The 20,235-nt window shown below is 43.3% G+C and overlaps 1 protein-coding gene across 1 annotated transcript in view; it reads left to right on the top strand.

Annotated features, from left to right (window-relative positions):
* Positions 1–627: 627 nt before the first annotated feature.
* The window catches only part of LOC139758176 (uncharacterized), an 80,038-nt gene continuing 60,430 nt past the window's right edge, over positions 628–20,235 (top strand). Inside the window, exon 1 of the mRNA XM_071679367.1 lies at positions 628–767. The gene's annotated coding sequence lies outside the window, so the exon portion shown is untranslated. The remainder of the gene's footprint in view (positions 768–20,235) is intronic.

The following is a 20,235-nucleotide window of genomic DNA, read 5'->3' on the forward strand; positions in this document are numbered from 1 at the left end:
TGTATTCCCCTAGCCCCATCCTCCTCTATATTGCCCTAGGTCCCATCCTTCCCTGTATTGCCCTAGTCCCCATCCTCCCCTGTATTTCCTATTCCCCATAATTTCCTGTATTGCCCGAGCCCCATTCTCCCTTGTATTGCCCCAGCCCCATCCTTCCCTGTATTGCCCTAGGTACCCATTCTTCCTTGTATTGCCTAGGTCCCATCTTCCCCTGTACTGCCTTAGCCCCAACCTCTCCTGTATTGCTCTAGGTTCCATCCTTCCCTGTATTGCCCTAGCCCCATCCTTCCCTGCATTGCCCTAGGCCTAATCCTCCCCTATATTGCCATAACCCCATCCTCCCCTGTATTGCTCTAGGTCCCATCCTTCCCTGTATTGCCCTAGCCCCATCCTTCCCTGTACTGCCCTACGTCCCACCCTTCCCTGTATTGCCCTAAGCATAATCCTCCCCTCTATTGCCTTAGGTCCCATCCTTCCCTATATTGCCATAACCCCATCCTCCCCTGTATTGCCCATGGCCGCACATGCTACACTAGCGTGTCTGTGTGAGACGCTAAGCTGACCACATCCTGGGGTTCACATGTCAGCCAGCAAGCTTTCCCGGCCCCGGCCGTCCCTGGACCGGCCGTCCCTGGACCCTCCAGCTGGCCAGCCGTGACCAAGGTCAACCCTCACCTATTTCAGGGAAGGCAGATCAGTGTCGGCGCTACATCTACTGAAGCAGCCGTAGTGCACATCATAACCTTCCCTCGCGCCTCCACCTGCAGGTGAGGTGCATGGCTGGTGCAGGTAGACCTATGTGGTCCTGGTGGGAGAGCTGTGTGGTACTGGTGGGAGAGCTGTGTGGTACTGGTGGGAGAGCTGTGTGGTACTGGTGGGAGAGCTGTGTGGTACTGGTGGGAGAGCTGTGTGGTACTGGTGGGAGAGCTGTGTGGTACTGGTGGGAGAGCTGTGTGGTACTGGTGGGAGAGCTGTGTGGTACTGGTGGGAGAGCTGTGTGGTCCTGGTGGGAAAGCTGTCTGGTACTGGTGGGAGAGCTGTGTGGTACTGGTGGGAGAGCTGTGTGATCCTGGTGGGAGAGCTGTGTGGTACGAGTGGGAGAGCTGTGTGGTACTGGTGGGAGAGCTGTGTGGTACTGGTGGGAGAGCTGTGTGGTACTGGTGGGAGAGCTGTGTGGTAATGGTTGGACAGCTGTGTGATAGTGGTGGGAGAGCTGTGTGGTAGTGGTGGGAGAGTTGCGTAATAGTGGTGGGAGAGCGGTGCGATAGTGGTGGGAGAGCTGTGTTTCTTTGGTGGGAGAGCTGTGTGCAAGTGATGGGAGAGCTGTGTGGTAGTGGTGGGAGAGCTGTGTGATAGTGGTGGGAGAGTTGTGTGGTAGTATTGGGAGAGTTGTGTGATTAGTAGTGGGAGAGCTGTGTGGTAAGAGTGGGAGAGCTGTGTGATAGTGGTGGGAGAGCTGTGTGATAGTGGTGGGAGAACTGTGTGTTAGTGGTGGGAGAGTTGTTTGATAGTGGTGGGAGAGCTGCTTGGTAGTGGTGGGAGAACTGTGTGATAGTGGTTGGAGAGCTGTGTGGTAGTGGTGGGAGAGCTGTGCGGTAGTGATGGGAGAGTTGTTTGATAGTGGTGGCAGAGCTATGTGATGGTAGTGGGAGAGCTGTGTGGTAGTGTTGGGAGAGCTGCGTGGTAGTGGTGGGAGAGTTGTGTAGTAGTGGTGGGAGAGCTTTGTGATAGTTAGGAGAGCTTTGTGGCAGTGGTGGGAGAATTGTGTTGTTGTGGTGGGAAAGCTGTGTGTCAGTGGTAGGAGAGCTGTGTGGTAGTGGTGGGAGAAGTGTGCGGCAGTGGTGGGAGAGCTGTGTGGTAGTGGTTGGAGAAGTGTGTGGCAGTGGTGGGAGAGCTGTGTGGTAGTGGTTAGACAGCTGTGTGACACTGGTAGGAGAGCTGTGTGGTAGTGGTGGGAGAAGTGTGCGGCAATGGTGGGAGAGCTGTGTGGTAGTGGTGGGAGAAGTGTGCGGCAGTGGTGGGAGAGCTGTGTGGTAGTGGTGGGAGAAGTGTGCGGCAGTGGTGGGAGAGCTGTGCGGTAGTGGTTGGAAAGTTGTGTAGTAGCGGTGGGAGAGCGGTGCGATAGTGATGGGAGAGCTGTGTTTCTTTGGTGGAACAGCTGTTTGGAAGTGATGGGAGAGCTGTGCGGTAGTGGCGGGAGAGCTGTGTGATAGTGGTGGGAGAGTTGTGTAGTAGTATTGGGAGGGTTGTGTAATAGTAGTGGGAGAGCTGTGTGGTAAGAGTGGGAGAGCTGTGTGGTAGTGGTGGGAGAGTTGTTTGATAGTGGTGGGAGAGATGTGTGGTGGTGGTGGTAGGAGAGCTGTGTGATAGTGGTGGGAGAGCTGTGTGGTAGTGGTGGGAGAGTTGTGTGATAGTGGTGGAAGAGCTGTGTGGTAGTGGTGGGAGAGCTGTGTGGTAGTGGTGGGAGAGCTGTGTGGTAGTGATGGAAGAGCTGTGTGGTAGTGGTGGGAGAGCTGTGTGGTAGTGGTGGGAGAGGAGTGTGATAGTGGTGGGAGAGCTGTGTGGTAGTGGTGGGAGAGCTGTGTGGTAGTGGTGGGAGAGCTGTGTGATAGTGGTGGGAGAGGAGTGTGATAGTGGTGGGAGAGCTGTGTAGTAGTGGTGGGAGAGCTGTGTGATAGTGGTGGGAGAGCTGTGTGATAGTGATGGGAGAGCTTTGTGGTAGTGGTGGGAGAGTTGTGTGATAGTGGTGGGAGAGCTGTGTGATAGTGGTGGGAGAGCCGTGTGATAGTGATGGGAGAGCTTTGTGGTAGTGGTGGGAGAGCTGTGTGATAGTGGTGGGAGATATGTGTGATAGTGATGGGAGAGCTTTGTGGTAGTGGTGGGAGAGCTGTGTGATAGTGGTGGGAGAGCTCTGTGATAGTGGTGGGAGAGCTGTGTGATAGTGATGGGAGAGCTTTGTGGTAGTGGTGGGAGAGTTGTGTGATAGTGGTGGGAGAGCTCTGTGATAGTGGTGGGAGAGATGTGTGGTAGTGGGGGAGAGTTGTGTGGTAGTGGTGGGAGAGTTGTGTGATAGTGGTGGGAGAACTCTGTGATAGTGGTGGGAGAGTTGTGTGGTAGTGGTGGGAGAGCTGTGTGGTAGTGGTGGGAGAACTGTTTGGTAGTGGTGGATGAGGTGTGGTATTGGTGGGAGAGCTGTGTGGTAGCGGTGGGAGAGTTTTGTAGTAGTGGTGGGAGAGCTGTGTCATTGTGGTGGTAGAGCTGTGTGGTAGTAATGGGAGAGCTGTGTGGTACTGTTGGGAGAGCTGTGTGATAGTGGTGGGAAAGCTCTGTGGTAATGGTGGGAGAGTTGTGTAGTATTGGTGGGAGAGCTGTGTGATCGTGGTGGGAGAGCTGTGTGGTTGTGATGGGAGAGGTATATGGTAGTGGTGGGAGAGTTGTGTAGTAGTGGTGGGAGAGCTGTGATAATGATGGCAGAGCTGTGTGGTAGTGATGGCAGAGCTGTGTGGTAGTGATGGGAGAGTTGTGTGTTACTGGTGGGAGGGCTGTGTGGTAGTGGTGGGAGTGCTGTGTGGTAGTGGTGGGAGAGCTGTGTGATGGTGGTGGGAGAGCTCTTTGGTATTGGTGGGAGAGTTGCGTAGTTGTGGTGGGAGAGCTTAGTGATAGTGTTGGGAGAGCTGTGTGGTAGTGGTGAGAGAGTAGTGTAGTAGTGGTAGGAGAGCTGTGTGATAGTGGTGGGAGAGCTGTGTGGCAGTGGTGGGAGAGGTATACGGTAGTGGTGGGAGAGTTGGGTGATAGTGGTGGGAGAGCTGTGATAGTGGTGTGACAGCTTTGTGGTAGTGGTGGGAGAGTTGTGTGGTAGTGGTGGGAGAGCTGTGTGATAGTGGTGTTAGTGGGAGAGCTTTGTGATAGTGGTGGGAGAGATGTGTGGTAGTGGTGGGAAAGTTGTGTGATAGTGGTGGGAGAGCTGTGTGGTACTGGTGGGAGTGCTGTGTGGTACTGGTGGGAGAGCTGTACGGTATAGGTGGGAGAGCTGTTTGGTAGTGGTGGGAGAGCTTTGTGATAGTGGTGGGAGAGCTGTGTGGTAGTGGTGGGAGAGTTTTGTTATAGTGGTGGGTGAGCTGTTTGGTAGTGGTAGGAGAGCTTTGTCGTACTGGTGGGAGAGCTGTGTGTTACTGGTGGGAGAGCTGTGTGGTATTGGTGGGAGAGCTGTGTGGTAGTGGTGGGAGAGCTGTGTGATGGTGGTGAGAGAGCTCTTTGGTATTGGTGGGAGAGTGGGGGAGGTTGGGAGGTTGTGTAGTTGTGGTGGGAGAGCTTTGTGATAGTCTTGGGAGAGCTGTGTAGTAGTGGTGAGAGAGTTGTGTAGTAATGGTAGGAGAGCTGTGTGATAGTGGTGGGAGAACTGTGTGGCAGTGGTGGGAGAGGTATACGGTAGTGGTGGGAGAGTTGGGTGACAGTGGTGGGAGAGCTGTGATGGTGTTGGGAGAGCTTTGTGGTAGTGGTGGGAGAGTTGTGTGGTAGTGGTGGGAGAGTTGTGTGATAGGGTGGGAGAATTGTGTGATAGTGGTGGGAGAGCTGTGTGGCAGTGGTTGGAGAGTTTTGTGATAGTGGTGGGAGAGCTGTTTGGTAGTGGTGGGAGAGGTATATGGTAGTGGTGGGAGAGCTGTGTGGTATTGGTGGGAGAGCTGTGTGGTAGTGGTCGGAAAGCTGTGTGGTTATGGTGGGAGAGCTCTTTGGTAGTGGTGGGAGAGTTGTGTAGTAGTGGTGGGAGAGCTGTGTGATCGGGGTGGGAGAGTTGTGTAGTAGTGGTAGGAGAGCTGTGTGATAGTTCCCATTTGCTCCCTTGTCTTACGCACTTTATTTACCTCCTTCCAAAACATCTTTTTATTCTCCATAAAATTTAATGATACTCTCTCACCCCAACTCTCATTTGCCCTCTTTTTCACCTCTTGATCCTTTCTCTTGACCTCCTGCCTCTTTCTTTTATACATCTCCCACTCATTTGCATTTTTCCCTGTAAAAATCGTCCAAATGCCTCTTTCTTCTCTTTCACTAATAATCTTACTTCTTCATCTCACCACTCATTACTCTTTCTAATCAACCCACCTCCCACGCTTCTCATGCCACAAGCATCTTTTGCGCAAGCCATCACTGCTTCCCTAAATACATCCCATTCCTCCCCCACTCCCCTTACCTCCTTTGTTCTCATCCCTTTCCATTCTGCACTCAGTCTCTCCTGGTACTTCCTCACACAAGTCTCCTTCCCAAGCTCACTTACTCTCACCACGCTCTTCACCCCAACATTCTCTCTTCTTTTCTGAAAACCCATACAAATCTTTACCTTCGCCTCCACAAGATAATGATCAGACATCCCTCCAGTTGCACCTCTCAGCACATTAACATCCAAAAGTCTCTCTTTCGAGCGCCTATCAATTAACACGTAATCCAATAACGCTCTCTGGCCATCCCTCCTACTTACATACGTATACTTATGTATATCTCTCTTTTTAATCCAAGTATTCCCAATAAGCTGTCCTTTTTCAGCACATAAATCTACAAGCTCTTCACCATTTCCATTTACATATATATATATATATATATATATATATATATATATATATATATATATATATATATATATATATATATATATATATATCTTTTTTTTTTCTTTTCATACTATTCGCCATTTCCCGCATTAGCGAGGTAGCGTTGAGAACAGAGGACTGGGCCTTTGAGGGAATATCCTCATCTGGCCCCCTTCTCTGTTCCCTCTTTTGGAAAGTTAAAAAAAAAAGCGAGAGGGAAGGATTTCCAGCCACCCGCTCCCTCCCCTTTTAGTCGCCTTCTACAACATGCAGGGAATACATGGGAAGTATTCTTTCTCCCCTATCCCCATATATATATATATATATATCCCAATATATATATATATATATATATATATATATATATATATATATATATATATATATATATATATATATATATATTGGAGGTGGAAAGATGGAGTGAAAAAGATTTTGTGTGATCGGGGTCTGAACATGCAGGAGGGTGAAAGGAGGGCAAGGAATAGAGTGAATTGGATCGATGTGGTATACCGAGGTTGACGTGCTGTCAGTGGATTGAATCAGGGCGTGTGAAGAGTCTGGGGTAAACCATGGAAAGCTGTGTAGGTATGTATATTTGCGTGTGTGGACGTATGTATATACATGTGTATGGGGGTGGGTTGGGCCATTTCTTTCGTCTGTTTCCTTGCACTACCTCGCAAACGCGGGAGACAGCGGCAAAAAAAAATATATATATATATATATATATATATATATGGGGGGGGTTGGGCCATTTCTTTCGTCTGATTCCTTGCGCTACCTCGCAAACGCGGGAAACAGCGACAAAGTATAATAAATGAAATATATATATATATATATACATATATATATATATATATATATATATATATATATATATATTATTATTTTATTTTTTTTATTATACTTTGTCGCTGTCTCCCGCGTTTGCGAGGTAGCGCAAGGAAACAGACGAAAGAAATGGCCCAACCCCCCCCATACACATGTATATACATATGTCCATACACGCAAATATACATACCTACACAGCTTTCCATGGGTTACCCCAGACACTTCACATGCCTTGATTCAATCCACTGACAGCACGTCAACCCCGGTATACCACATCGCTCCAATTCACTCTATTCCTTGCCCTCCTTTCACCCTCCTGCATGTTCAGGCCCCGATCACACAAAATCTTTTTCACTCCATCTTTCCACCTCCAATTTGGTCTCCCTCTTCTCCTTGTTCCCTCCACCTCCGACACATATATCCTCTTGGTCAATCTTTCCTCACTCATCCTCTCCATGTGCCCAAACCATTTCAAAACACCCTCTTCTGCTCTCTCAACAACGCTCTTTTTATTTCCACACATCTCTCTTACCCTTACATTACTCACTCGAGCAAACCACCTCACACCACACATTGTCCTCAAACATCTCATTTCCAGCACATCCATCCTCCTGCGCACAACTCTATCCATAGCCCACGCCTCGCAACCATACAACATTGTTGGAACCACTATTCCTTCAAACATACCCATTTTTGCTTTCCGAGATAATGTTCTCGACTTCCACACATTCTTCAAGGCCCCCAGGATTTTCACCCCCTCCCCCACCCTATGATCCACTTTCGCTTCCATGGTTCCATCCGCTGCCAGATCCACTCCCAGATATCTAAAACACTTCACTTTCTCCAGTTTTTCTCCATTCAAACTCACCTCCCAATTGACTTGACCCTCAACCCTACTGTACCTAATAACCTTGCTCTTATTCACATTTACTCTTAACTTTCTTCTTCCACACACTTTTCCAAACTCAGTCACCAGCTTCTGCAGTTTCTCACATGAATCAGCCACCAGCGCTGTATCATCAGCGAACAACAACTGACTCACTTCCCAAGCTCTCTCATCCCCAACAGACTTCATACTTGCCCCTCTTTCCAAAACTCTTGCATTTACCTCCCTAACAACCCCATCCATAAACAAATTAAACAACCATGGAGACATCACACACCCCTGCCGCAAACCTACATTCACTGAGAACCAATCACTTTCCTCTCTTCCTACACGTACACATGCCTTACATCCTCGATAAAAACTTTTCACTGCTTCTAACAACTTTCCTCCCACACCATATATTCTTAATACCTTCCACAGAGCATCTCTATCAACTCTATCATATGCCTTCTCCAGATCCATAAATGCTACATAAAAATCCATTTGCTTTTCTAAGTATTTCTCACATACATTCTTCAAAGCAAACACCTGATCCACACATCCTCTACCACTTCTGAAACCACACTGCTCTTCCCTAATCTGATGCTCTGTACATGCCTTCACCCTCTCAATCAATACCCTCCCATATAATTTACCAGGAATACTCAACAGACTTATACCTCTGTAATTTGAGCACTCACTCTTATATATATTATCCCTGGGGATAGGGGATTAAGAATACTTCCCACGTATTCCCTGCGTGTCGTAGAAGGCGACTAAAAGGGGAGGGAGCAGGGGGCTGGAAATCCTCCCCTCTCGTTTTTTTTTAATTTTTCCAAAAGAAGGAACAGAGGGGGCCAGATGAGGATATTCCAAAAAAGGCCCAGTCCTCTGTTCTTAACGCTACCTCGCTAATGCGGGAAATGGCGGATAGTTTAAAAGAAAGAAAAAGAAAATATATATATATATATATATATATATATATATATATATATATATATATATATATATATATATATATATCGATAGATAGATAGACAGATGAATGGATATAGAGATATATCATCCCTCACACTTGGTACCTATTTATCAAATGATCACAAAAGGAGGGACTGATATGCAATGGTCATAACACTATCCACTAGACACCACCTGGCTCTTGGTCCGGTTGTGGTGCAAGGGTCACAACACTAGGCACCAGAGGGTCTCCAGCTGGCTCTTGGTCCGGTTGTGGTGCAAGGGTCACAACACTAGGCACCAGAGGGTCTCCAGCTGGCTCTTGGTCTGGTTGTGGTGCAAGGGTCACAACACTAGGCACCAGAGGGTCTCCAGCTGGCTATTGGTCCGGTTGTGGTGAGGGAAATATGTGTCACTAAGGCTCATGTCTCCCTGTGTGGTTGAGGATATGTTTCCTCACGTTCATATATAAGAAATATATATAACTTATATGAAAAATGTATAAGATATATAGAAAAGAAAAAACATATATGAAAATATATACAACATACATAAAAATATATAAAACATATACAAGAAATATATAATGCACGTATAAGAAATATATATAACATATATATAAGATATATAAAACATATATAAGAAATATATAAAGCACATATAAGAAATATATAAAACTTATATAAGAAATATATATAAAATATATAAGAAATATATAAAAGATACATAAGAAATATATAAAGCTCATATAAAAAATATATAAAACATATATAAGAAATATATAAAGCACATATAAGAAATATATAAAACATATATAAGAAATATATAAAAGATACATAAGAAATATATAAAGCATATATAAGGAATATATATAACATATATAAGACATATAAAAGATGCTTGTGGCATGAGAAGAGTGGGAGGTGGGTTGATTAGAAAGGGTAGTGAGTGGTGGGATGAAGAAGTAAGATTACTAGTGAAAGAGAAGAGAGAGGCATTTGGACGATTTTTGCAGGGAAAAAATGCAATTGAGTGGGAGATGTATAAAAGAAAGAGACAGGAGGTCAAGAGAAAGGTGCAAGAGGTGAAAAAGAGGGCAAATGAGAGTTGGGGTGAGAGAGTATCATTAAATTTTAGGGAGAATAAAAAGATGTTCTGGAAGGAGGTAAATAAAGTGCGTAAGACAAGGGAGCAAATGGGAACTTCAGTGAAGGGCGCAAATGGGGAGGTGATAACAAGTAGTGGTGATGTGAGAAGGAGATGGAGAGAGTATCTTGAAGGTCTGTTGAATGTGTTTGATGATAGAGTGGCAGATATAGGGTGTTTTGGTCGAGGTGGTGTGCAAAGTGAGAGGGTTAGGGAAAATTATTTGGTAAACAGAGAAGAGGTAGTAAAAGCTTTGCGGAAGATGAAAGCCGGCAAGGCAGCAGGTTTGGATGGTATTGCAGTGGAATTTATTGAAAAAAGGGGTGACTGTATTATTGACTGGTTGGCAAGTTTATTTAATGTATGTATGACTCATGGTGAGGTGCCTGAGGATTGGTGGAATGCGTGCATAGTGCCATTGTGCAAAGGCAAAGGGGATAAGTGTGGGTGCTCAAATTACAGAGGTATAAGTTTGTTGAGTATTCCTGGTAAATTATATGGGAGGGTATTGATTGAGAGGGTGAAGGCATGTACAGAGCATCAGATTGGGGAGGAGCAGTGTGGTTTCAGAAGTGGTAGAGGATGTGTGGATCAGGTGTTTGCTTTGAAGAATGTATGTGAGAAATACTTAGAAAAGCAAATGGATTTGTATGTAGCATTTATGGATCTGGAGAAGGCATATGATAGAGTTGATAGAGATGCTCTGTGGAAGGTATTAAGAATATATGGTGTGGGAGGAAAGTTGTTAGAAGCAGTGAAAAGTTTTTATCGAGGATGTAAGGCATGTGTACGTGTAGGAAGAGAGGAAAGTGATTGGTTCTCAGTGAATGTAGGTTTGCGGCAGGGGTGTGTGATGTCTCCATGGTTGTTTAATTTGTTTATGGATGGGGTTGTTAGGGAGGTGAATGCAAGAGTTTTGGAAACAGGGGCAAGTATGAAGTCTGTTGGGGATGAGAGATCTTGGGAAGTGAGTCAGTTGTTGTTCGCTGATGATACAGCGCTGGTGGCTGATTCATGTGAGAAACTGCAGAAGCTGGTGACTGAGTTTGGTAAAGTGTGTGAAAGAAGAAAGTTAAGAGTAAATGTGAATAAGAGCAAGGTTATTAGGTACAGTAGGGTTGAGGGTCAAGTCAATTGGGAGGTAAGTTTGAATGGAGAAAAACTGGAGGAAGTAAAGTGTTTTAGATATCTGGGAGTGGATCTGGCAGCGGATGGAACCATGGAAGCGGAAGTGGATCATAGGGTGGGGGAGGGGGCGAAAATTCTGGGAGCCTTGAAGAATGTGTGGAAGTCGAGAACATTATCTCGGAAAGCAAAAATGGGTATGTTTGAAGGAATAGTGGTTCCGACAATGTTGTATGGTTGCGAGGCGTGGGCTATGGATAGAGTTGTGCGCAGGAGGATGGATGTCCTGGAAATGAGATGTTTGAGGACAATGTGTGGTGTGAGGTGGTTTGATCGAGTAAGTAACGTAAGGGTAAGAGAGATGTGTGGAAATAAAAAGAGCGTGGTTGAGGGAGCAGAAGAGGGTGTTTTGAAATGGTTTGGGCACATGGAGAGAATGAGTGAGGAAAGATTGACCAAGAGGAAATATGTGTCGGAGGTGGAGGGAACGAGGAGAAGTGGGAGACCAAATTGGAGGTGGAAAGATGGAGTGAAAAAGATTTTGTGTGATTGGGGCCTGAACATGCAGGAGGGTGAAAGGAGGGCAAGGAATAGAGTGAATTGGATCGATGTGGTATACCAGGGTTGACGTGCTGTCAGTGGATTCAATCAGGGCATGTGAAGTGTCTGGGGTAAACCATGGAAAGCTGTGTAGGTATGTATATTTGCGTGTGTGGACGTATGTATATACATGTGTATGGGGGTGGGTTGGGCCATTTCTTTCATCTGTTTCCTTGCGCTACCTCGCAAATGCAGGAGACAGCGACAAAGCAAAAAAAAAAAAAAAATAAGAAATATATGAAAGACATACAAGAAATATATAAAAGATATATAAGAAATATATAAAAGATATATAAGAAATATATAAAATATTATATATCATTTTTATTATACTTTGTCGCTGTCTCCCGCGTTTGCGAGGTAGCGCAAGGAAACAGACGAAAGAAATGGCCCAATCCCACCCCCATACACATGTATATACATACGTCCACACACGCAAATATACACACCTACACAGCTTTCCATGGTATATATATAAATATAAGAAATAAAAGATATATAAGAAAGGTATAAAAGATATATAAAAAGTATATAAAAGATATATAAGAAATATATAAAAGATATATAAGAAATATATAAAAGATATATAAGAAATATATAAAAGATATATAAGAAATATATAAAAGATATATAAGAAATATATAAAAGATATATAAGAAATATGTAAAAGATATATAAGAAATATGTAGAAGATATATAAGAAATATATAAAAGATATATAGGAAATATATAAAAGATATATAAGAAATATATAAAAGATATATAAGAAATATATAAAAGATATATAAGAAATATATAAGAGATATATAAGAAATATATAAAAGATATATAAGAAATATATATTTTTTTTTTTTTTTGCCGCTGTCTCCCGCGTTTGCGAGGTAGCGCAAGGAAACAGACGAAAGAAATGGCCCAACCCACCCCCATACACATGCCTTGATTCAATCCACTGACAGCACGTCAACCCCGGTATACCACATCGCTCCAATTCACTCTATTCTTTGCCCTCCTTTCACCCTCCTGCAAGTTCAGGCCCCGATCACACAAAATCTTTTTCACTCCATCTTTCCACCTCCAATTTGGTCTCCCTCTTCTCCTCGTTCCCTCCACCTCCAACACTTATATCCTCTTGGTCAATCTTTCCTCACTCATTCTCTCCATGTGACCAAACCATTTCAAAACACCCTCTTCTGCTCTCTCAACCACGCTCTTCTTATTTCCACACATCTCTCTTACCCTTACGTTACTTACTCGATCAAACCACCTCACACCACACATTGTCCTCAAACATCTCATTTACAGCACATCCATCCTCCTGCGCACAACTCTATCCATAGTCCACGCCTCGCAACCATACAACATTGTTGGAACCACTATTCCTTCAAACATACCCATTTTTGCTTTCCGAGATAATGTTCTCGACTTCCACACATTCTTCAAGGCTCCCAGAATTTTCGCCCCCTCCCCCACCCTATGATCCACTTCCGCTTCCATGGTTCCATCCGCTGCCAGATCCACTCCCAGATATCTAAAGCACTTCACTTCCTCCAGTTTTTCTCCATTCAAACTCACCTCCCAATTGAATTGACCCTCAACCCTACTGTACCTAATAACCTTGCTCTTATTCACATTTACTCTTAACTTTCTTCTTTCACACACTTTACCAAACTCAGTACCAGCTTCTGCAGTTTCTCACATGAATCAGTCACCAGCGCTGTATCATCAGCGAACAACAACTGACTCACTTCCCAAGCTCTCTCATCCCCAACAGACTTCATACTTGCCCCTCTTTCCAAAACTCTTGCATTCACCTCCCTAACAACCCCATCCATAAACAAATTAAACAACCATGGAGACATCACACACCCCTGCCGCAAACCTACATTCACTGAGAACCAATCACTTTCCTCTCTTCCTACACGTACACATGCCTTACATCCTCGATAAAAAATATAAGAAATATATAAAAGATATATAACAAATATATAAAAGGTATATAAGAAATATATAAAAGATATATAAGAAAGAGTTGGGGTGAGAGAGTATCATTAAATTTTAGGGAGAATAAAATGATGTTCTGGAAGGAGGTAAATAAAGTGCGTAAGACAAGGGAGCAAATGGGAACTTCAGTGAAGGGCACAAATGGGGAGGTGATAACAAGTAGTGGTGATGTGAGAAGGAGATGGAGTGAGTATTTTGAAGGTTTGTTGAATGTGTTTGATGATAGAGTGGCAGATATAGGGTGTTTTGGTCGAGGTGGTGTGCAAAGTGAGAGGGTTAGGGAAAATGATTTGGTAAACAGAGAAGAGGTAGTAAAAGCTTTGCGGAAGATGAAAGCCGGCAAGGCAGCAGGTTTGGATGGTATTGCAGTGGAATTTATTAAAAAAGTGGGTGACTGTATTATTGACTGGTTGGTAAGGTTATCTAATGTATGTATGACTCATGGTGAGTTGCCTCAGGATTGGCGGAATGCATGCATAGTGCCACTGTACAAAGGCAAAGGGGATAAGAGTGAGTGCTCAAATTACAGAGGTATAAGTTTGTTGAGTATTCTTGGTAAATCATATGGGAGGGTATTGATTGAGGGGGTGAAGGCATGTACAGAGCATCAGATTGGGGAAGAGCAGTTGGTTTCAGAAGTGGTAGAGGATGTGTGGAACAGGTGTTTGCTTTGAAGAATGTATGTGAGAAATACTTAGAAAAGCAAATGGATTTTTATGTAGCATTTATGGATCTGGAGAGGGCATATGATAGAGTTGATAGAGATGCTCTATGGAAGGTATTAAGAATATATGGTGTGGGAGGCAAGTTGTTAGAAGCAGTGAAAAGTTTTCATCGAGGATGTAAGGCATGTGTACGTGTAGGAAGAGAGGAAAGTGATTGGTTCTCAGTGAATGTAGGTTTGCGGCAGGGGTGTGTGATGTCTCCATGGTTGTTTAATTTGTTTATGGATGGGGTTGTTAGAGAGGTGAATGCAAGAGTTTTGGAAACAGGGGCAAGTATGAAGTCTGTTGGGGATGAGAGAGCTTGGGAAGTGAGTCAGTTGTTGTTTGCTGATGATACAGCACTGGTGGCTGATTCATGTGAGAAACTGCAGAAGCTGGTGACTGAGTTTGGTAAAGTGTGTGAAAGAAGAAAGTTAAGAGTAAATGTGAATAAGAGCAAGGTTATTAGGTACAGTAGGGTTGAGGGTCAAGTCAATTGGGAGGTAAGTTTGAATGGAGAAAAACTGGAGGAAGTAAAGTGTTTTAGATATCTGGGAGTGGATCTGGCAGCGGATGGAACCATGGAAGTGGAAGTGGATCATAGGGTGGGGGAGGGGGTGAAAATCCTGGGACCCTTGAAGAATGTCTGGAAGTCGAGAACATCATCTCAGAAAGCAAAAATGGGTATGTTTGAAGGAATAGTGGTTCCGACAATGTTGTATGGTTGCGAGGCGTGGGCTATGGATAGAGTTGTGCGCAGGAGGATGGATGTGCTGTAAATGAGATGTTTGAGGACAATGTGTGGTGTGAGGTGGTTTGATCGAGTAAGTAACGTAGGGGTAAGAGAGATGTGTGGAAATAAAAAGAGCGTGGTTGAGAGAGCAGAAGAGGGTGTTTTGAAATGGTTTGGGCACATGGAGAGAATGAGTGAGGAAAGATTGACCAAGAGGAAATATGTGTCGGACGTGGAGGGAACGAGGAGAAGTGGGAGACCAAATTGGAGGTGGAAAGATGGAGTGAAAAAGATTTTGTGTGATCGGGGCCTGAACATGCAGGAGGGTGAAAGGAGGGCAAGGAATAGAGTGAATTGGATCGATGTGGTATACCGGGGTTGACGTGCTGTCAGTGGATTGAATCAGGGCATGTGAAGCGTCTGAGGTAAACCATGGAAAGCTGTGTAGGTATGTATATTTGTGTATATACATGTGTATGGGGGTGGGTTGGGCCATTTCTTTCGTCTGTTTCCTTGCGCTACCTCGCAAACGTGGGAGACAGTGACAAAGCAAAAAAAAAGAAAAAAAGAAATAAAAGATAAATAAGAAATATATAAAAGATATATAAGAAATAAAAGATATATAAGAAATATATAAAAGATATATAAGAAATATATAGATATATAAGAAATATATAAAAGATAAATAAGAAATATATAAAAGATCTTTCTTTTAAACTATTCGCCATTTCCCGCGTTAGCGAGGTAGCGTTAAGAACAGAGGACTGGGCCTTTTTTGGAATATCATCACCTGGCCCCCTCTGTTCCTTCATTTGAAAAAAAAACGAGAGGGGAGGATTTCCAGCCCCCCGCTCCCTCCCCTTTTATTTGCCTTCTACGACACGCAGGGAATACTTGGGAAGTATTCTTAATCCCCTATCCCCAGGGATAATATAAAAGATATATAAGAAATAAAAGATATATAAGAAATATATAAAAGATATATAAGAAATATATAAAAGATATATAAGAAATATATAAAAGATAAATAAGAAATATAAAAAAGATATATAAGAAATATATAAAAGATATATAAGAAATATATATATATATATTATCCTGGGGATAGGGGAGAAAGAATACTTCCCACGTATTCCTTGCGTGTCGTAGAAGGCGACTAAAAGGGAAGGGAGCGGGGGGCTGGAAATCCTCCCCTCTCATTTTTTTTTAATTTTCCAAAAGAAGGAACAGAGAAGGGGCCACGTGAGGATATTCTCTCAAAGGCCCAGTCCTCTGTTCTTAACGCTACCTCGCTAATGCGGGAAATGGCGAATAGTATAAAAGAAAGAAAGAAAGATATAAAAGATATATAAGAAAAACTGAAAGTTGATGGAGAGAGATGGGTGATTATTGGTGCATATGCCCCTGGGCATGAGAAGAAAGATCATGAGAGGCAAGTGTTTTGGGAGCAGCTGAATGAGTGTGTTAGTGGTTTTGATGCACGAGACCGGGTTATAGTGATGGGTGATTTGAATGCAAAGGTGAGTAATGTGGCAGTTGAGGGAATAATTGGTATACATGGGGTGTTCAGTGTTGTAAATGGAAATGGTGAAGAGCTTGTAGATTTATGTGCTGAAAAAGAACTGGTGATTGGGAATACCTGGTTTAAAAAGCAAGATATACATAAGTATATGTATGTAAGTAGGAGAGATGGCCAGAGAGCGTTATTGGATTACGTGTCAATTGACAAGCGCGCGAAAGAGAGACTTTTGGATGTTAATGTGCTGAGAGGTGCAACTGGAGGGATGTCTGATCATTATCTTGTGGAGGCTAAGGTGAAGATTAGTATGGGTTTTCAGAAAAGAAGAGTGAATGTTGGGGTGAAGAGGGTGGTGAGAGTAAGTGAGCTTGGGAAGGAGACTTGTGTGAGGAAGTACCAGGAGAGACTGAGTACAGAATGGAAAAAGGTGAGTAATGGAAGTAAGGGGAGTGGAGGAGGAATGGGATGTATTTAGGGAATCAGTGATGGACTGTGCAAAAGATGCTTGTGGCATGAGAAGCGTGGGAGGTGGGTTGATTAGAAAGGGTAGTGAGTGGTGGGATGAAGAAGTAAGATTATTAGTGAAAGAGAAGAGAGAGGCATTTGGATGATTTTTGCAGGGAAAAAATGCAATTGAGTGGGAGATGTATAAAAGAAAGAGACAGAAGGTCAAGAGAAAGGTGTAAGAGGTGAAAAAGAGGGCAAATGAGAGTTGGGGTGAGAGAGTATCATTAAATTTTAGGGAGAATAAAAAGATGTTCTGGAAGGAGGTAAATAAAGTGCGGAAGACAAGGGAGCAAATGGGAACTTCAGTGAAGGGTGCAAATGGGGAAGTGATAACAAGCAGTGGTGATGTGAGGAGATGGAGTGAGTATTTTGAAGGTTTGTTGAATGTGTTTGATGATAGAGTGGCAGATATAGGATGTTTTGGTCGAGGTGGTGTGCAAAGTGAAGAGGGTTAGGGAAAATGATTTGGTAAATAGAGAAGAGGTAGTAAAAGCTTTATGGAAGATGAAAGCCGGCAAAGCAGCAGGTTTGGATGGTACTGGAGTGGAAGTTATTAAAAAAGGGGGTGACTGTATTGTTGACTGGTTGGTAAGGTTATTCAATGTATGTATGATTCATGGCGAGGTGCCTGAGGATTGGCAGAATGCTTGCATAGTGCCATTGTACAAAGGCAAAGGGGATAAGAGTGAGTGCTCAAATTACAGAGGTATAAGTTTGTTGAGTATTCCTGGTAAATTATATGGGAGGGTATTGATTGAGAGGGTGAAGGCGTGTACAGAGCATCAGATTGGGGAAGAGCAGTGTGGCTTCAGAAGTGGTAGAGGATGTGTGGATCAGGTGTTTGCTTTGAAGAATGTATGAGAAATACTTAGAAAAAGAAATGGATTTGTATGTAGCATTTATGGATCTGGAGAAAGCATATGATAGAGTTGATAGAGATGCTGTGTGGAAGGTTTTAAGAATATATGGTGTGGGAGGCAACTTTTTAGAAGCAGTGAAAAGTTTTTATCGAGGATGTAAGGCATGTGTACATGTAGGAAGAGAGGAAAGTGATTGGTTCTCAGTGAATGTAGGTTTGCAGCAGGGGTGTGTGATGTCTCCATGGTTGTTTAATTTGTTTATGGATGGGGTTGTTAGGGAGGTGAATGCAAGAGTTTTGGAAAGAGGGGCAAGTATGCAGTCTGTTGTGGATGAGAGAGCTTGGGAAGTGAGCCAGTTGTTGTTTGCTGATGATACAGCGCTGGTGGCTGATTCATGTAAGAAACTGCAGAAGCTGGTGACTGAGTTTGGTAAAGTGTGTGAAAGAAGAAAGTTAAGAGTAAATGTGAATAAGAGCAAGGTTATTAGGTACAGTAGGGTTGAGGGTCAAGTCAATTGAGAGGTAAGTTTGAATGGAGAGAAACTGGAGGAAGTAAAGTGTTTTAGATATCTGGGAGTGGATCTGGCAGCAGATGGAACCATGGAAGTGGAAGTGAATCATAGGGTGGGGGAGGGGGCGAAAATTCTGGGAGCCTTGAAGAATGTTTGGAAGTCGAGAACATTATCTCGGAAAGCAAAAATGGGTATGTTTGAAGGAATAGTGGTTGCAACAATGTTGTATGGTTGCAAGACGTGGGCTATGGATAGAGTTGTGTGCAGGAGGGTGGATGTGCTAGAAATGAGATGTTTGAGGACAATATGTGGTGTGAGGTGGTTTGATCGAGTAAGTAATGTAAGGGTGAGAGAGATGTGTGGAAATAAAAAGAGTGTGATTGAGAGAGTAGAAGAGGATGTTTTGAAATGGTTTGGTCACATGGAGAGAATGAGTGAGGTAAGATTGACCAAGAGGATATATGTGTCAGAGGTGGAGGGAACAAGAAGTGGGAGACCAAATTGGAGGTGGAAAGATGGAGTGAAAAAGATTTTGAGTGATTGGGGCCTGAACATGCAGGAGGGTGAAAGACGTGCAAGGAATAGAGTGAATTGGAACGATGTGGTATACCGGGGTTGACGTGCTGTCAGTGGATTGAACCAGGGCATGTGAAGCGTCTGGGGTAAACCATGGAAAGTGTGTGGGGCCTGGATGTGGATAGGGAGCTGTGGTTTCGGTGCATTATTACATGACAGCTAGAGACTGAGTGTGAACGAATGGGGCCTTTGGTGTCTTTCCTAGCGCTACCTCACACACATGAGGGGGGAGGGGGTTGTTATTCCATGTGTGGTGAGGTGGCGATGGGAACAAATAAAGGCAGACAGTATGAATTATGTACATGTGTATATATGTATATGTCTGTGTGTGTATATATATGTGTACATTGAGATGTATAGGTATGTATATTTGCATGTGTGAACGTGTATGTATATACATGTGTATGTGGGCGGGTTGGGCCATTCTTTCGTCTGTTTCCTTGCGCTACCTCGCTAACCCGGGAGACAGCGACAAAGCAAAATAAATAAATGAATAAAGAAATATATGAAAGATATATAAGAAATATATAAAAGATATATAAGAAATGTATAAAAGATATATAAGAAATATATAAAAGATATATAAGAAATATATAAAAGATATATAAGAAATATATAAAAGATATATAAGAAATATATAAAAGATATATAAGAAATGTGTAAAAGATATATAAGAAATATATAAAAGATATATATGAAATATATAAAAGATATATAAGAAATATATAAAATATATATAAGAAATATATAAAAGATATATAAGAAAAAAAGATATATAAGAAATATATGAAAGATATATAAGAAATATATAAAGGATATATAAGAAATATATAAAAGATATATAAGAAATATATAAAAGATATATAAGATATATAAGAGTTGATAGAGATGCTCTGTGGAAGGTATTAAGAATATATGGTGTGGGAGGCAAGTTGTTAGAAGCAGTGAAAAGTTTTTATCGAGGATGTAAGGCATGTGTACGTGTAGGAAGAGAGGAAAGTGATTGGTTCTCAGTGAATGTAGGTTTGCGGAAGGGGTGTGTGATGTCTCCATGGTTGTTTAATTTGTTTATGGATGGGGTTGTGAGGGAGGTGAATGCAAGAGTTTTGGAAAGAGGGGCAAGTATGAAGTCTGTTGGGGATGAGAGAGCTTGGGAAGTGAGTCAGTTGTTGTTCTCTGATGATACAGCGCTGGTGGCTGATTCATGTGAGAAACTGCAGAAGCTGGTGACTGAGTTTGGTAAAGTGTGTGAAAGAAGAAAGTTAAGAGTAAATGTGAATAAGAGCAAGGTTATTAGGTACAGTAGGGTTGAGGGTCAAGTCAATTGGGAGGTGAGTTTGAATGGAGAAAAACTGGAGGAAGTGAAGTGTTTTAGATATTTGGGAGTGGATCTGGCAGCGGATGGAACCATGGAAGCGGAAGTGGATCATAGGGTGGGGGAGGGGGCGAAAATTCTGGGAGCCTTGTAGAATGTGTGGAAGTCGAGAACATTATCTCGGAAAGCAAAAATGGGTATGTTTGAAGGAATAGTGGTTCCAACAATGTTGTATGGTTGCGAGGCGTGGACTATGGATAGAGTTGTGCGCAGGAGGATGGATGTGCTGGAAATGAGATGTTTGAGGACAATGTGTGGTGTGAGGTGGTTTGATCGAGTAAGTAACGTAAGGGTAAGAGAGATGTGTGGAAATAAAAAGAGCGTGGTTGAGAGAGCAGAA

The sequence above is a fragment of the Panulirus ornatus genome, chromosome 29 (genome assembly GCF_036320965.1).
Source record: "Panulirus ornatus isolate Po-2019 chromosome 29, ASM3632096v1, whole genome shotgun sequence".
NCBI classification, from domain to species: domain Eukaryota; kingdom Metazoa; phylum Arthropoda; class Malacostraca; order Decapoda; family Palinuridae; genus Panulirus; species Panulirus ornatus.